The 17,119-nt window shown below is 42.0% G+C and overlaps 1 protein-coding gene across 1 annotated transcript in view; it reads right to left on the bottom strand.

The window, feature by feature from the left end:
• The window catches only part of MYO3B (myosin IIIB), a 583,926-nt gene that overhangs the window by 416,536 nt on the left and 150,271 nt on the right, over nucleotides 1-17,119 (bottom strand). The window lies entirely within an intron of this gene.

Genomic DNA, 17,119 nt, shown 5'->3' with positions numbered 1-17,119 from the left:
TACTTTTGTACCCCCTTACCATTTCAAACAGGGGGGGGGGTGGGATCTGGGGGTCCCCTTGTTAAAGGGGGCTTCCAGATTCTGATAAGCCCCCCGCCCGCAGACCTCCACAACCACCAGCCAGGGTTGTGGGGATGAGGCCCTTGTCTTCATCAACATGGGGACAAGGTGCTTTGAGGGGTCACAGACCCCCAAAGCATCCTCCCAATGTTGAGGGCATGTGGCCTGGTACGGTTCAGGAGGGAGGGGGGGCAGCTCTCTCGTCCCCCCCTCTTTTCCTGCGGCCTGCCAGGTTGCGTGCTCGGATAAAGGGTCTGGTATGGATTTTTAGGGGGAACCCCACGTCAATTTTTTTTTAAATTTGACGCGGGGTTCCCCTTAATATCCATACCAGACCTGAAGGGTCTGGTTATGGATATTTAGGGGGAACCCCACGTCAAATGTTTTCTTAAATTTGAGGCAGGGTTCCCCTTAATATCCATACCAGACCTGAAGGGCCTGGTAATTGAATTTGGGGGACCCCCACGCTTTTTTTTTTATTTATTTATTTATTTTTTTATCAATGACTTTCAATGAGTGTTCTCTGTATTACGGGAGCCGACAATTCATAATAGCTGCGAGTGATTTTAAAGGACTTTTTTTCCTGCATAAATGACACTTTGTGCAGGGACAATTCTAAGCACGGGAAACATGCGCCCCTTCACAGGCATACTATAGACAACCCCCCCTACGAAATTTAAAGGAATATTACACTTTTATTGTTTCACTTTAATCATTATTAAAATCACTGCTCCCGAAAAAACGGCCGTTTTTAAAACTTTTTTTTGCATTGATCCATGTCCCCTGGGGCAGGACCCGGGTCCCCAAACACTTTTTAGGACAGTATCTTGCAGAATCTTTTCTCTCTGTCAAATCTTTTTTCTCTGTCGAATATTTTCTCTATATAATCTTGGACTAATAGAGGTAAGGTTAGGCACATTCGAACACAGGTTCTATAGACACAGATTGTTGTCAGAGTCATGTCGAATCTCCTATTCTATATCGAACTGTTGTAACAATGAAAACGAAAATAAAGCATTTATTTATGTCGGATCTTTTTCGTTTTTCGGATTTTGTGCTTTCGTTATCGTTTGTCAAAACGAAAACGAAAATAGCTGAAATTCGGACGAAAATGCATTCGGACGAAAACGAATGCACATGTCTATTCATTACTACATTTAATTCCTCTATCGTTATAGGGGCTTCCAGTCTACTACGTTCCGTGGAAGAGAGCCTACATAGGCCTGCTGCTGATAAATACTCCTTCATTTTAGTCTGGGGTACTCGGGGTAGTGACAAGTTGTATAACGAAGAGTAGTATTCTCCAAATCTCTTAGCTATCTCACTGGGTCGGGAAATCAGACATCCATTTTCCCCTTTAATATGAGGGACATAAACCATCTTCCCCTTTTCTTTAAGTTTCCCTGCTAATGCTTTACTACACTTAGCCCCTAGTTCATACGTTATTTTCCTGCCGAACTGGATTGCCGCCTTCGCTTTACATCGGAGGAGATCGGTCAGCTGTCTCCTCAGATGTGCCAACTCATTTCCTATAGATGTAATTTGTATATTCTTGTAAAGAGTCTCCAACTTCTGAATTTCGTCTACTAATTTTACCATCTGTTCTTCTCGTATTTTTTTTAATCGAGAGCCATGTTTAATCAGCACTCCTCTCATTACCGCCTTATGTGCCTCCCATATCATGCCCGGGTCGCTCCCCGGGGTGTCGTTTATCTGGAAGTACGCTTCCATTTCTTTCCCTACATCTTCCCGTATTTCGGGAATCTGCAACAAACTTTCATTTAGCCGCCATTGACGCCCCTTGGATAGAGCCGGGCCCGACATGGATATCTGTAGTGTCACTGGTGCATGATCTGACCAAGTTATATTTCCTATCTCTACTTTCTGTACTGACGGCAGTAAGTAATGGGGTATCAAAAAGAGATCAATGCGGGAGTAAAGTTGATGCGGGTTTGAAAAAAATGTATAATCTCTCTCTCCTTCATGTAACAACCTCCATACATCCACCAAATGCATCTCTTGCAACTTCCGCACTATCTTCCCTCTGACACCCTTAGGAACTGATGAGACTCCCGATGACGTATCATCCTTAGGGTTTAGTGGTATATTAAAATCTCCACCTAAGATCATTTTCCCTTCTGCAAATTCCATTAATTTAGTCAGAGTTTTACTTATAAAATTATCTTGATGTACATTTGGCGCATATACAGTGGCTAACGTAACTTTTGCCCCCCCTATTTGTCCCTTTATAAAAATGAAGCGTCCATCTACATCTTTCCACATATCCAGGAGAGCCCAGGGTACCCGGTTCGAAATTAAGATGGAAACTCCCTTAGACTTCGATATTTGATTGTGTACATGGTATGCACAGGGGAAGAATCTATTCTGGAGATACGGAAGGTCGCTCTTTTTAAAGTGTGTTTCTTGTATGAACGCCACGTCCGTACTGGATCGTTTTAATTCATTAAGGAGTATTTTCCGTTTCTCCGGTATATTCAATCCTTTTGCATTTATGGAGGTTACCCTTATCCCCTCCATCTTTCAGAGGGCTATAAAAAGGCAGTAGTGGGCAGAAAAAAAAGAGAGAAGAAGGAAAAAAAAAAAAACAAAAAAAAAAAACACCCCAATCTTTTCTAATCTAAATCTAACCCCCCTCCTATCCTATCAACCCCTAAGAGAGGCACCCCGCTCTGAACCTCCAATTATACGGTTGGCGTGGGTGCAGACCTATTTAGGGGGTTGGCTTGAATCGGCTAGAGTGCTCTACTCTGCTCTACTATACCCTCCCTCCAGTCTCCCCCTTTCTCAACCTTTACTTTCTTCAACTACACAACACATTTTATTTCCATATTGGGGGTAAATCCCATAATTTACTATCGTAGTCCCCCTCTCTCTCTTCTCCATCTTTCCTCCTCCTCTCTCTTCTATTCCTCTAATCTTTTTCCCCCTTTTCCCCCCCTCCCTTCCCCTTCCTTCCCCCTCCTTCTCGTTACCGGGCCTCCCTCTATCCTCTCATACTCTTTTATCTTTTATCCTTTCCCCTGTCCCTTCTATATCTTCTCTTCCCTTGGCTTCCATCTCCTCTCTCTCTACCGCCCCTCCTTCCCCCCCCAAAACCCCCCTCCAACTTTTCCTTCTTCTTTTTTTCTTTTTTTTTTTCCTTCCTCTCCCTTTTCGACAACAGACATTCATCCGTGGAAAATTTTAAAACCTGCTATCTCACATTTGTTCGTGGAAAAACTGACAATTGTCCGATGCAGCATATAAACAGTTGGATTTTCCGCCAACAGCCTGTCTTCACACATTTCCCGTTGGAAAATCCGATCGTGTGTATGAAGCTTTAGATGAAGCAAATGGACCTGATGTGGGGCACACCGTTACATTTCACCGGAGAAGAAGACTATTAAAAAAACTGTGAATTTTATAAAAATCATGGTGCCATGACTGGTGCCAAATCATGCTGTTATTTCACATAGTAAACATGCCATAGAAAAAACAGAGTGAGCAAGAATAAAGAAAGGGAATAGAAAGGAAAATACCATTAAAAAAAAGGAATCATGTGGTAATGTATGAAATGGGTAAAATATTTATATCTTTGAAAATCTAGATGCAGCCAAAGACAAGCCTGCTGGAAGGCTTTTACCCTGCAGGACCTGGGGCTAATACCCTTTTTGCTCTTTTATTAATACAGTTTGACTGTCCAATGCCTCAAACGTAAACAGTCTCTATACTATGGGAACATTTTAATTGCAACTTAATTCAAATCATTCCACCAAAAAAGGCCACACTAAGTTCTAATTAAACCCACATGCCATATGACAAATAAAAATTATACACCTAAAACGGTGTTGGTTTCTGGCAGACTTTCTTGCTATACTCTGCAAAATTCAACCTCCTTGACTCCAAATTGTCCTTGAATTAACAGATGTTCAATTAACCAGTCAAATAAGCAGTCACATTCCATTTCTTCTTTACATCTTACAAAAATGCTAACTCAGTGTTCAGTAACTTCCCTGTATATTGGCCCACATGCTTCAAACTAAACTTTTTAGCTGCAAATGAAAACTGAGCTACAAGAAACAAATGTCAGTTGATACTACCAAGAGAAAACCTGAATTATCAGGAACTTTAAAAGACAAGTTCCCAGACACGGGTCCTGTCAGGAGTAAAAGGTAGACTGTGTGGTAGATGGAGGAGAGATGGAAAGGGTAATGCAGAGGTGTCACTGCTTTAGTCTAGAATAGATACAAGAAGCCAGGAGGGCTTTAGACCATTAGAAATCATCCATTACTGAAATCAAGGACTTATTCTGAGACTTCATAACAAAAATTTACATTACATTGCCTACATTACATGGCCTTACATAAATTGCATGTGAATTATAATGCAGCACGTATAAATACATCACTTTCTATTTGTTTTGGATATAGCATGGAAGGGTTAGAGGTTTAGAAGGGTTAAGTTTTTATGGCTGTTTACGTCCTCAGTGACAAGATTTACACCCCAATTTGTCCTGCTTGCCACTGTCCGCAAGACAGAAAGTGAGGGGTAATCCAAAATTTGTTGTCATTACAGCAAGAGGTGACAGCTAATAAAATGGTAATTTTCTTACTTTATGGAGATTTCCCATTTCTTGTTGTGTCCCAAGAACAGTTAAGCCTCGTACACACGATTTTCCGAAGGGAATTGTGTGATTACAGACTGTTGGTGGAAAATCCGACCCTTTGTATGCTCCATTGTACAATTGTTGTTGGATTTCCACAGAACAAATGTTGGATGGCAGGTTTTAAAAAAAATTGCGGACAAATGTATGTTGTTGGATTTTCCGAGCCTGTGTACAAAAGTCCAAAGTACAAACACGCATGCTCGGAAGCAAGAACGAGCTAGAAGCGGTCGATTTTGTAAACTAGCATCGTAATGGATTAACATTTGTGATGCGGCAAATTATGAAATCTCGAAATGCAGTACACATTCTCTTCTTCTTTAATGGGATAATAATGAAGCTGCTTTGCTAGTGATATTGAAGGAGTTATTGCAAACTCATTTTCAAAAGTTTTTTTTCTAGTGATATCAAGAATAATATTATTATGCTTGTTTTTTTGTTTTTTGTTTTTTGATGCAAGTTACCACAACACCATTATCCTGTCGTTTTTAAGACCAAAGATACAACCTCGTTGGTGTCCCTTGTTAATTTAACATTGTATTTTTTAAAATGTAACTGCCTACTCCCAAACTGTCATTTGAAGTAAAACACATAGCCAAGTATTATTCTCCACTTTTTTTTTGATTGTGCATTAAAAAAAGAAAACAAAATAAAATTAGACATGCTATCTGCCAATAGAACTTAACCAAAAAGTGCATTCTATGCATCCAAAAATATAGAAAATATACCAAATCAAATCATTATTATTCAACCAAAAAATAAAATAAAAGCATCATGCATGTGTCCTGCTTCTTAATATAGGGGGTCAACAATACCAAGAGTTGGTGAAAGCAGAGGTCGTCCAGAGATAATTCCGAAAATCATCCAGATTATTCTCCTGGAGCTCCCGCAGCAAAGGCATATGACAGAATTGGTCACGATTAATAAAGCAACCAATTTTTGGTCCAAGAAATCCTCCCCCTCCTGTTCCTGGACTGGACTTGGGTCAAAGCAATAACTCCAATAACACGTTATCTCCTCCGATTCTCCTGACTCCTCAGATACCGCAACATGGCAGGTTAATGAACGGCCTTTCAGAAACAAACTGAAAAGCGCAAACTGAAAAGTGCAAAATGAAAAGCGCAAAATCAAAAGCACTTATCAACACCCACCAAACTTCTACTAACAAGTAATTAGCAGAAGGAGCCCAAAACTGAAAAAACACATAGTACGTCACGTCTAAGACGTGTTTGAGGCCAACGCCCTTTGGACAAAAGTCAGTGGTTTTGTCTGCAGAAAATCCGATTGTGTGTACAAGGCTTAAGTGTAGGGAAATTTCCCCAGTAGGAGACAGATAGCAAACATTTTCCCAGGTAGGGGATTTATTTTCCTATTCTATCCAAAGCAAAAAAAAACTACACTTTTAATACCCTTTAAATAGACTTTGTCAATGTGTTAATTCAAGCCCTGACCTACATTTACTTACTTTCCCTGTTCTACCATGATGCTCCATAAAGCCGCATACTTCTAGATATGGTCGGAGGGGGGTTGACTACTTTCATTGATGCACTGTTTGGGTCTAGCAGCCAGTTCCAAACACTGCTAAGGAAGGAATAGGAAGCATTATCAACCCTGTGTTCTGACACCACCGGCCATGGAACAATTACACAGGGTTAGACCAATAAGGGAACAGTGCTACAGTATAGTATTGGTGAGTAGGGGCTGGGCTTTAAAGAGACATTCGTGGTCAAAGCTGAGCAACATACAATGTATTTTTTTTTTTTTTATAAATTCCTTAACACATGTAGTCATAGATGGGCAGAGTACAATGCTCTCCTGTTGAGCCAACAGAAGAAAAATCGAAAATCGATATTTGGTTTGACTACCCTTTGGCTTTAAACTAGCATCATTTCATGCACACTTTGTATACAAAGTCAGGGCTTTTGTAGGATTAGAGTCAGGTGTATAATTAACCAATTATACAAAGTAGGTGTTAATGATCAGCTTGCTCTTTTGAAGAAGCACAAAGAAACATGCAACATTGAGGACTGTAGAAGCAGTGGTCGGCCAAGGAAAACTAACTCAGCAGATGAAAGACACATCATGCTTACTTCGACACTGGAAGATGTCCAGCAGTGCAGGGTACACCCATCTACTGCCTGGAGAAGTCTGGCCAAAAGTGGCCATCATGGAAGAATCACGACCAAAAAGCCATGGCCGATGTGGAAACAAGGCTAAGTGACTCAACTATGCATGAAAAAATAGGAACTGTGGTGTAGAAAAATGCCAGCAGGTACTCTGGACTGAGGAGTCAAACATTGAAATATCTGGCTGTAGCAGGAGGCAGTTTGTTTGGTAAAGTGCTGGAGAACAGTACAACAATGAATGTCTGCAAGCAACAGCGAAGCATCGTGGGGGTTCCTTGCAAGTTTGGGGCTGCATTTGTGCAAATGAAGTTGGAGATTTGGCCAGGATCAAGTGTCATCAATGCTGAGAAATACAGGCAGATACTTATTCATCATGCCATACCATCAGGGAGGCGTGTGATTGACCCCAAATTTATTCTGAATGCAGGACAATGGCCCCAAACATACAACTAATGTCATTAAGAACTATCTTCAGCGTAAAGAAGAACAAGGAGTCCTGGAAGTGATGGTTTGGCCCCCACAGAGCCCTGATCTCAACATCATCAAGTCTGTCTGGGATTACATGAAGACAAAAGGATTTAAGGCAGGATACATCCACAGAAGAACTGTGGTTAGTTCTCCAAGATGTTTAGAACAACCTACCTGCCGAGTTCCTTCAAAAACTGTGTGCAAGTGTACTTAGAAGAAGAATTGATGCTGTTTTGAAGGCAAAGGGTGGTCACACCAAATATTGGTTTGATTTGGATTTCTCTTCTGTTCATTTACTTTCCGTTTTGATAAAAAAGTAAACTATTAACACGTCTATTTCTAAAAGCATTCTAAATTTACAGCATTTTTCACACCTGCCTAAAACATTTGCACTGTAGTATATACTGTAATAGCTGGTACACACTAAAGGCTTTTTTCCCCCACGGAAACGGAAAAAAAAATGTCAGCTCCGGTCAGAGCCACTGTATTTACTTGGTGAAGTACAGGGATCTCCCCCACTGAGCTGTTGTGTTCTGGCAAGGGAGTGCCCCCCCCTACCAAATCACTCTGATCAGCACTCTCCGCCATTGGCTGAGAGTGCTGATTAGGAGTCAGTCAGCTGCTGGCTTTCCAGCATGCCTGTCCAACAGAAGTTGGCCAAATGGCCGACTTATGTCAAACGGACCAACATGCACATGGGCCGAATGTCGGTCAGTTTGTTTTTAACTGGAAAATGTCTCCCGATATTCAGCCTGTGTGTACCTGGCTTAAGTCCCCACTTTTTAGTCAAGAGAGTTGTCAGTATATGCAAATTTTGGTAAAATGTTTAGGTAAAATGGCAAATCAATATAAATACAGATTTCATGCATGTGGATTCTGTGAATTTTAAAGGAATGTATAAATGCACCAAAAGGTTTTCCGATGCATTTGACTGGAGTTGTCTTTTAAGCATTGGCAGAAATAAATTTAGAAGGCAGTGAACTGATGTATAATATTGGCTATGTTCTAGGTTTATTTTTGTCTTTTAGTCAATTTCCACATATAAGCAAAAATGACTACACATATTACACTTCTGTTGTACCAACAATAACGCTGGATTGTAAAGCGTGGCATCCAAGGTGCCGTAATTTATCCAGTGTCAATGTCACAGCTGGCAAGAGGAAATGTGTCATCACTCCACAATAAGACCAATGGCACGCTCCATTGACTGCCATTTGCTTTTACATTAAGCAATCTGCCTAATTACATCCATTCGCAAGCTTAGAGTTTACAGCAGACAGAATGATATCGCTTTCGACCTCTAGACATTTTATAGTAGGAAACAGGGAGATAAAATATAACATTGCTTTGTATCACATTTGTTTTATTTACTTAGCCAAGCATGGTAATGTCATCTTTTCTAGGTATTCCAGAGTACTCTGCTATGAACAGATTGTATAATTACGCTATACAAAATAATCTCTAATAGACAAAGATTAGCCTAGGCTCACAAACACCTGTCAATGTAAGCGCATGGCACCACTCTAGGCAAAAACCTGTGCGGGGTTTACAAGCGGCTGGGGCAATGATAGATTGTCAGGAAAGCATAAACTTTTGTAAACTATATGATAAACTATTCCAAAAACAATTTTTTTTCATCTTTGGGAAATATAATTAGGGAGCCATCTGTTGGGGGATGGATCTTCCAGCAAACAGTTACGTGCGTGCACTATTAACTGTGCGACCGTGAAACGGTGGTAAATCCAGCACGCAGTGAGCGATGCAGTCTACAATACATCTGTCTGCATGTGTCAAACTGGAGCATATACTCAGCATGACGCCCAGGGGGAAAACAGTAGATTTGTATACAATGTTAAGGCAATCCTCTAGGTAAAACCTTTGTTTGGTTTGGTTTGAAGACATCTTTCAGGTCTTTATTGCTGCCTCCCAAAGGGAGATTTTTACTTGATTTCTGTTATGGTGACCACATAGGAAGGTAAGACAATAATATGGACACAGACTGCATTAAAAACCTCACAGGGATTACAACCCTTTCTTACATAATAATATTTGTTTGGTATTAGGATGTAAAATTTACTCTTGCATCCTTGGATCACACAGGCAAGCCTGGAGCAGTCCAAGCGGTTAGATAGGCACTAAAGCCAAAACTCTGTTTTTTCATTTTTCACGGAATGTGGGAGGGTCATTTTTGCCATCTTTATCCTTTGGGAAGATTTCCCTTCACTGCCTTCTCATGGCCACAGCAAAAAAGTGCTAGGAAATCCATCCAAATGAGGGAAATCCCTATTTATCACCAGAATGAGTGTCCCTACTGCACAGGTGTGTGCAGCCTATTGCATTAGGATGTGCACCCCAGAGCAAAAACACACATGCGTGTATATCAGTAGAGCAGTGGACGGTGTCAGTAGAGCAGAGATTGGGGTTAGTAGGGCAATGGACAGTGTCAGTCGTTTACTTTTATTATTTTTTTTAAATTATTTTTTACAATTTTATTTTTTTACAATACAATTTTTTATTATTTGTTTAAAACATTTTTTTTGAGCTTTGGTGAAATATCGAGGGTCAGTCTAAACAGACCCCTGAGGTCTCACTTTTGAGACAGTGGAAGGGACTGAGGACAGATCTTCCCCCTCCCTTTTTCTGCAGTCTTGGCGAAGAAATGGGAAGTGCTATGTACTAAGCAGCATAGTTTACTATGCTTCCGTTAAGAATGAACACAGGAGCAAGCAGTACAGATCCCTGTTTTTTCAGAAAAGGAAGGGGCCGTGAAATAAAATATTCACCAGCCCCTTTTCCCACTCTCAATCCTGAAACAGCCCCCGCAGCAGCTGGGGGGGGGGGGGGGAGCTGGCAGCACTGCAGTAGGAAGAAGGGGAGTGCCAGAAACAGGGGGACATCCGGCACACCTATGCCCTACTGGAAGATTTCTCTTCTACTCCTGTTCTGGTGACAACCCAAAATTTGGGAATTTTTCACTTTCACTCTTGGTGATAGCAATAATCAAGACATATAGAGGATGTGAATCACCGCAAGAAAAACCTGACAGAGGTTCTAATCCTATTGAAAACAAAAAAAAGTTTTGCCTTTTTGTTATCATTTAAAAAAAAAAATATTTCTTTGCCAGTGCTCACAGAAACTGCAGCAAAAGTTTATTAACTAACACATAATTCGGTTCACAGGGACCCCATTAACCACTTTCAGACTGGACCATTTGCAAGCCAATGACCAGACCACTTTTTGCGATTCGGCACTGCGTTGCTTTAACTGACAATTGCGCAGTGGTGTGACGTGGCTCTCAAACATAATTAGAGTTCTTTTTTTCCCACAAATAGAGCTTTCTTTTGGTGGTATTTGATCACCCCTGCGTTTTTTTTTTTTGCACTATAAACAAAAAAAGAGCGTAAATTTTGAAAAAAAAAACACATTATTTTTTTTTTTGCTATAATAAATATCCCCCAAAAATATAAAAAAAAACATATTTTTTCCTCAGCTTAGGCTGATACGTATTCTTCCACATATTTTTGGTAAAAAAAATCGCAATAAGCGATTATTGATTGGTTTTCGCAAAATTTATAGCGTTTACAAAGTAGGGGATATTTTTATGGCATTTGTATTAATAATTTTTTTTTTACTACTACTTTTTTTTTTATTGTGACTGCGACATTATGGCGGACACATCACGCATTTTTTACACATTTTTGGGACCATTGTCATTTATACAGCAATCAGTGCTATACAAATGCACTGATTCCTGTGTAAATGACACTGGCAGTGAAGGGGTTAACCAGGGGGTGGCAGTGTAGGGGTTAAGTGTGTCCTAGGGGCGTGTTACTAACTGTGGGGGCCTGGGCTGTGTGCTAATGAACACTAATCTCTGCTCCAATCACAAGAAGCAGAGATCAGTGTCATTTGTTGCTAGGCATAAAGGGGAGATGCCATTGTTCTCCTTCCCTGTGAGACGATCGCGGGTAACCCCACGACGATCAAGTCCACGGGACCCGTGACCGGACCCACGTGGGTCCCGACTGGCACGCGTGTGTGGCTTCCACGCGATGGCAGGGTGGCAAATTCAACTGGATGTACCTGTACGCCATTCTGCCGATGTACATCGCCGTGCGCTGGTCGGGAACTGGTTAATCCCTCATTTCATGTCACTTTCTTGTCTCTCTCAGCATAGAGAAGGTAGAACTAGGCTGTCATTCATTGACAGGCCACACATCAGAGACCTCTCTTCATCCGCTGACAATCACACTTTACTGCTCTCTGCAGTAAAATTATGGCAATGAGGACTAAAGCTGGTCATACACAGATGGAGAAGGGTGGGTGCAGGGCCAGATATAGCCTGTCTGATCTGGGGGTGCAAAGCATCAACATGCTTTAATTTTATCCTTGTGGCTATGTGCATCACAGTGGTTGGGCTGTGCTTCATTGCCCCATTATAGAATCCACTGTGTTGATGTGACTGGTCTTATGGGTGTAGGACCAAAATCTTGAGGGGGGAAGGGGTGCACAGCCCACCCCATCATCCCCATAGATCTAGTGGCAGGAAGAGGGAGCTGGAGCAAGCATCTCCAACTCTCTTGCTCCCTCTGCCATGCTTTGGGGTAGACATGACATCAAAGGCAGAGCAGATCAAATTAACAAAGGGGTTATTTAGGAGCAAAATTTGCTCCCTCTCACTTTACAAGTGTATCACCCTCCTAGGTAGATGGTAGGATCTAAATAGTTAGACTAGTGTAATTTTCTCTTCCGCCTAATGGTGGGGTTAGAGGCAAATTCAGCAAATCTGCTTATCAGAATGTTGCAATTCATTAGTTAGGGCTGCTCATGTGTTCTGGCGCTGTTGAGTTTGCTTGGACGACTTCTAGAAACTAGTAGAGCTTTCTGGAACATGGGTGGGAGTCTCAGCCAATTACAGGGGAGGAGCCCCTGTGCATTCTGGGATTGGCCTATATATTCAGAGAACATGTGATCTCTGGGTCCTTCCTTTCCCAGGTGGTGGCGTGCACCAGCCAGGGGTGAGGCAGGCTTGCCACCCCTGGCACTTGCTGTCATGTTTCCTCAGGTGGTGGACTTGAGGGCCTGAAGCTAAAGTAAAGGAGTGACCCCGGTGTTTCAGAAGAGCTGACTGAGGGGGAGCCGCGCCTGAGAGGATCTATTTGCAACTCCAGTGAGTACAGACCAATGATCTTGTGACCTGTTCTTTTAACTACCCCTGTGTGCTAGTACAGTCAGCCAAGGTTCAAACTAAAGGGATCGCTGGCTAGTGATCTGAAGAGCTTGTCCAGCTGTTGCTACTGCATGGAACTTTGCTCAGTTCTACTTCTTTTGGACTGCCGAGCAGTCTGCCGTAATTGACTTGTACCTGAAGACCTCTGTCTACCTGCCCTGCTTTACAAGAGACTTTGCTTTCTACATTGCTACATATGAGAAGTCTGCTATCGGTTCCCAGCAAGGGACTTCACCTACTACTCAATTCTAGATCAGCAATAGTCCTCAAGTTGTGTATAGTTTTATTCCGGAGTATCCTACTAAAATCCCCTGCCCTATCCAAGTTCCTTCAAAATAAAACTACAAAAACAACACTCCCTGACTGGTCACTGACTACATCGAGACTAATTGTATGTATACCTGACTGCAGAAAATACCTTGCACCTTGCTGCCAGTAAAGAAGTGGGGACTATCTGTATAATACTCGAGCAGCTCCTACGGGGGTAGCGCTACACAAGTGTGGCGCAGGCTGTAGAATTCACTCTTTCAAACTTCAAAAGTGCTGAAAGATCTTACTTCAAGTGGTATGTGTTTAATTTCTTGATTGGGCAGCATTCTCCAATACCACATAATACTATTATGGGCATTTACTAAAGCCAGGAATAACCACTTTATGATCTACATTTTGCCAGTTTTTCTTATGGTTATGCCTTAGGCATTGCTGAGGTGAATGACAAACATAAGAGCACAACCCCACAGCTCATGCTGACAGCCATTTGCAAAGCAGCTGAGCTTGAAGGTAAATCCCCTGTGAATGTTTTCTTAATCCTTAGATTTTGAAGTAGCTGTTGTAAAAGTAGATGAGAAAGTATTTTTTTTCCACTTATCTGATACCAGCCTATACTTTTTCCATAACCTTTCTGAAAGATACAGCACCTTTCATCTGATCTATGAATATGAAATACAGTTATGTAAAATAACAATCTAGTTGAGATGAACACATTTAGCTAGTTTATAAGCTCACATATCAAACTGGCTTAAAGGGGACCTATAGTAATACAGCTATGGAAGCTGCCATTTTGGACTTTGAAAGGTGCAGGCTCCATGGAGATTACCTGTATTTTGTTTTCACTACCCAGTGAAAGAGGTGTTAAGAGTTTTCAGTGGCTTCAGCTTTGTTCCCGGTTGCTGTCTCACAGTCACAAGGCTGTGAAATTAGTTTTAGGATGACAGCTGAGTAGCCTGAATCTTTAAAAATTCATCTTCAATTCACCGACACACCACCAGCTTAGTCCGACCTACAGATCTGCTATCGGCAGGCAGCATATTAGCATTGCTGATTGTAGAACTCTACAGGCTTGACTAAGCTGGAAGTTTGTCAGTCTAGGTTCACACCTATGTGCTTGCATTTAATGCGTTTTTCAAGCATGTTTTTCAGTACATTTTGCGTTTTTAAACCAGTGTTTTTTATGAGTTTTTGCATGCAGTTTTCATGTATTTTGCCTTTTTAAGTTTTTTTTTTTCTCTTTAAAAGAACTGTAAAACACTGTATAAAGCTGGTTGCTAAAGAGGGGGCTGGGAAGCCATCCGCCACATCCCTAACAACCGATGAGTCATCAGCTGTCAGCGGGATGAAAACGGAATGTAGAAAAATGATTTGCCGGCAAAACAATTTGCAAAAAAAATGGCATGGGGTTCACACCCCAGGTCCATACCAGGCAATTCAAAACTAGTATGGATTTGGAGGCGACTCCCCCAAATCCATACCAGACCCTTATCCGAGCATGTCGCCAGCAGGTCAGGAAAGGAAGGGGACGAGAGAGCGCTTCCCCCTCCTGAACCATACCAGACTGCAAGCCCTCAACATGGGGAATGGGTGCTTTGGGGCAGGGGGGTTCTGCACCCCCACCCCAAAGCACCTTTCCCCCATGTTGATGAGGACAAGGGCCTCTTCCTGACAACCCTAGCTGGTGGTTGTCGAGGTCTACGGGCAGGGGGCTTATCGGAATCTGGAAGCCCCCTTTAACAGGGGGACCCCCAGATCCCGGCCCCCCACCCTATGTGAATGGGTATCGGATACATCGAACCCTTACCCATTCACCAAAAAAGCAGTGAAAAGTAAAAAAAAAAACAAGAGCCAGTTTTTGACAATTCTTTTATTAGTAAAATAGCTTTTATATTTCTGTTTACCCTCACTGTAGTTATGTTATACAGCAGAGTTGCAGCTTCCCATAGATCTCCATAGGAGACCTATCTTCTCAGATATATTTGCACCTAGGTGCAATTTTTATGTAGCACAGTTTCTTTTCTTTATAATATTTTACATCATTTTATAAGACATTTCAGTTAGGCTTTAGGAGTTCACCATTTCAGGCAATTCCTGAATGTCGACCTGTCCATTTTGGTTCACGTATCTCTATTGTTAAAGTACTCAGAAACCATAAATATATATTTCTAGTGAAATTATAGCAATGAATTTAAGTAAGCAATAAGCAGCTGAAATATTTACTGTATATGTTTACTGTTTTACCTTGTGGGCAGGGCTTAAGGCGCTCTAGCGGGTACACTTCCACAGTTGACTCCTTGTAATACATGACCATACTTCTTACACTGTTAACATTAAGCACTCCAGACACAACTTCTGTTAGTGAACACCTCTCCCTGCCAGCACTTTCAGTAATAATGTCCGTATGTTACTATTGGACACAGTAAATACACTTCTCCATAACTCCATGCATCATGGGGACCCCTCGACATCTCTCTCCTGTGATTCCAGGCTAGGTCCCTAGGTTCTCTGTGCTGTGAGGGCAGTCCCAAAATGTGGAGAACCAGTCATTAGTATAGGGGCCAAGCATGACACCCCTTCACTACCAGAGCATCTGTCACCTCTGCCATGTCACACGTTTCCTGGCTGGTGGAGTGCTTTAACATCTTACACAAATACAGTAGTCCTCAGCAATGGCGATCTAGCCTGGTTTGGACAGCATTCTGCTTGTTAGATATTGTATCTCTAACTTCTCAGGCCCCTAGTTGTAAGCGCTGTTCTTTTGATTAGACATACATGCCCCCTTTTAAGCACCTCTTTCACACCAGGCAGTTGAAAAGCACAACAAAGTTCTTTACTAAAGTAGTTGAAGGAAACACAGAAACAGTTCTCCAAGACATCTTCAACATGCACTTCTGTTATGCTCTGTGAGGTAGTCATACCTGAGTCAACTAAGTAATCCATAGCAGGGCAAGAGTCCACATAGGCAGTATATAAATATAGGCAAAAAGTAATTAATAACAATCCAGCATGTAGATCAAGAGCCCTTATAACCCCGACAGGGCTCCCACAAGGGGGAAAACCGAAGAAAAATTGCTACATCTTGAGAGTAGATCTGGAACTCCCTCTAGGGCAGGAATATGTGCATGTAGATCAAGAGCCCTTATAACCCCGACAGGGCTCCCACAAGGGGGAAAACCGAAGAAAAATTGCTACATCTTGAGAGTAGATCTGGAACTCCCTCTAGGGCAGGAATATGGCCCAAGACAGCTATGAATGTGGTCCAAAACAAAATTGTAAACTTATTTAAAATGTTGATTTTTGGGGGGGATTTTATGGAAAAATTACACTTAGCAAACACGTGCGGCCGAAGAAAAATTTGACAGTGTCTCTTTACTGGACCCTTATAAGTTTTAAGCACATGAAGGGCAAAATTAGAAACAAAATATCTGATAAGCGCTTTGAGAATTCATTGAGAATTGCTACTACATCCGTCAAAACAGATATTGATGCGTTAGTTTATCAAAAACAGTGTCAAATATAGCACTAGTTTTATGTTGCCCTTGTAGCACTAACCCCCAAAGGAGCTGCTGGTTTGATTGGGCTTACCGCCACCTTCTTCACCTCGATTTGCGTCTAGGGGTTCCCCCCAAAAACTTTAGAGACTGGCGATAGATCCGCTTAAAGGGTTTTTTATTTGCAAAAACTTTGTTAACGAAAAGTCTCTCAGTATAGGATCAGAGGGTTAGGAGAAAAGTCCAGGCACTGTTAGTGTCAAAGTCAATAATAAAGAACTTGCTTACTTTGACTAAATGCAGAGAATAGCCATTCACAGCTGGATGTTCACTCAAGTTGGATAGTCCCTCTCTCACAAGGCCTAGCAGCCAACAAGGTGCTTAAATCAGGAACAAGTCCCTGCCATAGACTTTGTTGTAGAACACGTAGGAATAAGTCTCTGCCACAGACTCTGTTGTAGAACACATAGGAAACTAGGACTTGCAGAACACTCGTGTGGTACCAGTATCTTTCAGCCGGTTTGGCGATACCTCACGAGATTGGATTCACTTAGGTCCTTCAGCCTTACCAGCCAGCCCCTATGTGGCCTTCTTCTGAAGAGTCCTCCCCTGGATAGCTACAAAGTTGCTGGGCCTCTCCACAACTGTAGATGGCACCTGACCACCTCTGAATCCTTTCCTTAGTTTCCTTGCCTCAGGCTAGCCAGCCCCGAGACATAAAGTCAGGTGGATCCGCACCCCAGGCCATAGTCTTCCTGGGGGCTGGTCAGGAGGACCAGGACCATGGAGTCAGAACACACTTCTGGACCGG

This window comes from Lithobates pipiens, unplaced genomic scaffold (assembly GCF_037356315.1).
Source record: "Lithobates pipiens isolate NorthernLeopardFrog02 unplaced genomic scaffold, aLitPip1_a1.2 Scaffold_22, whole genome shotgun sequence".
NCBI classification, from domain to species: domain Eukaryota; kingdom Metazoa; phylum Chordata; class Amphibia; order Anura; family Ranidae; genus Lithobates; species Lithobates pipiens.
This window is presented reverse-complemented; position numbering and strand designations above follow the sequence as displayed.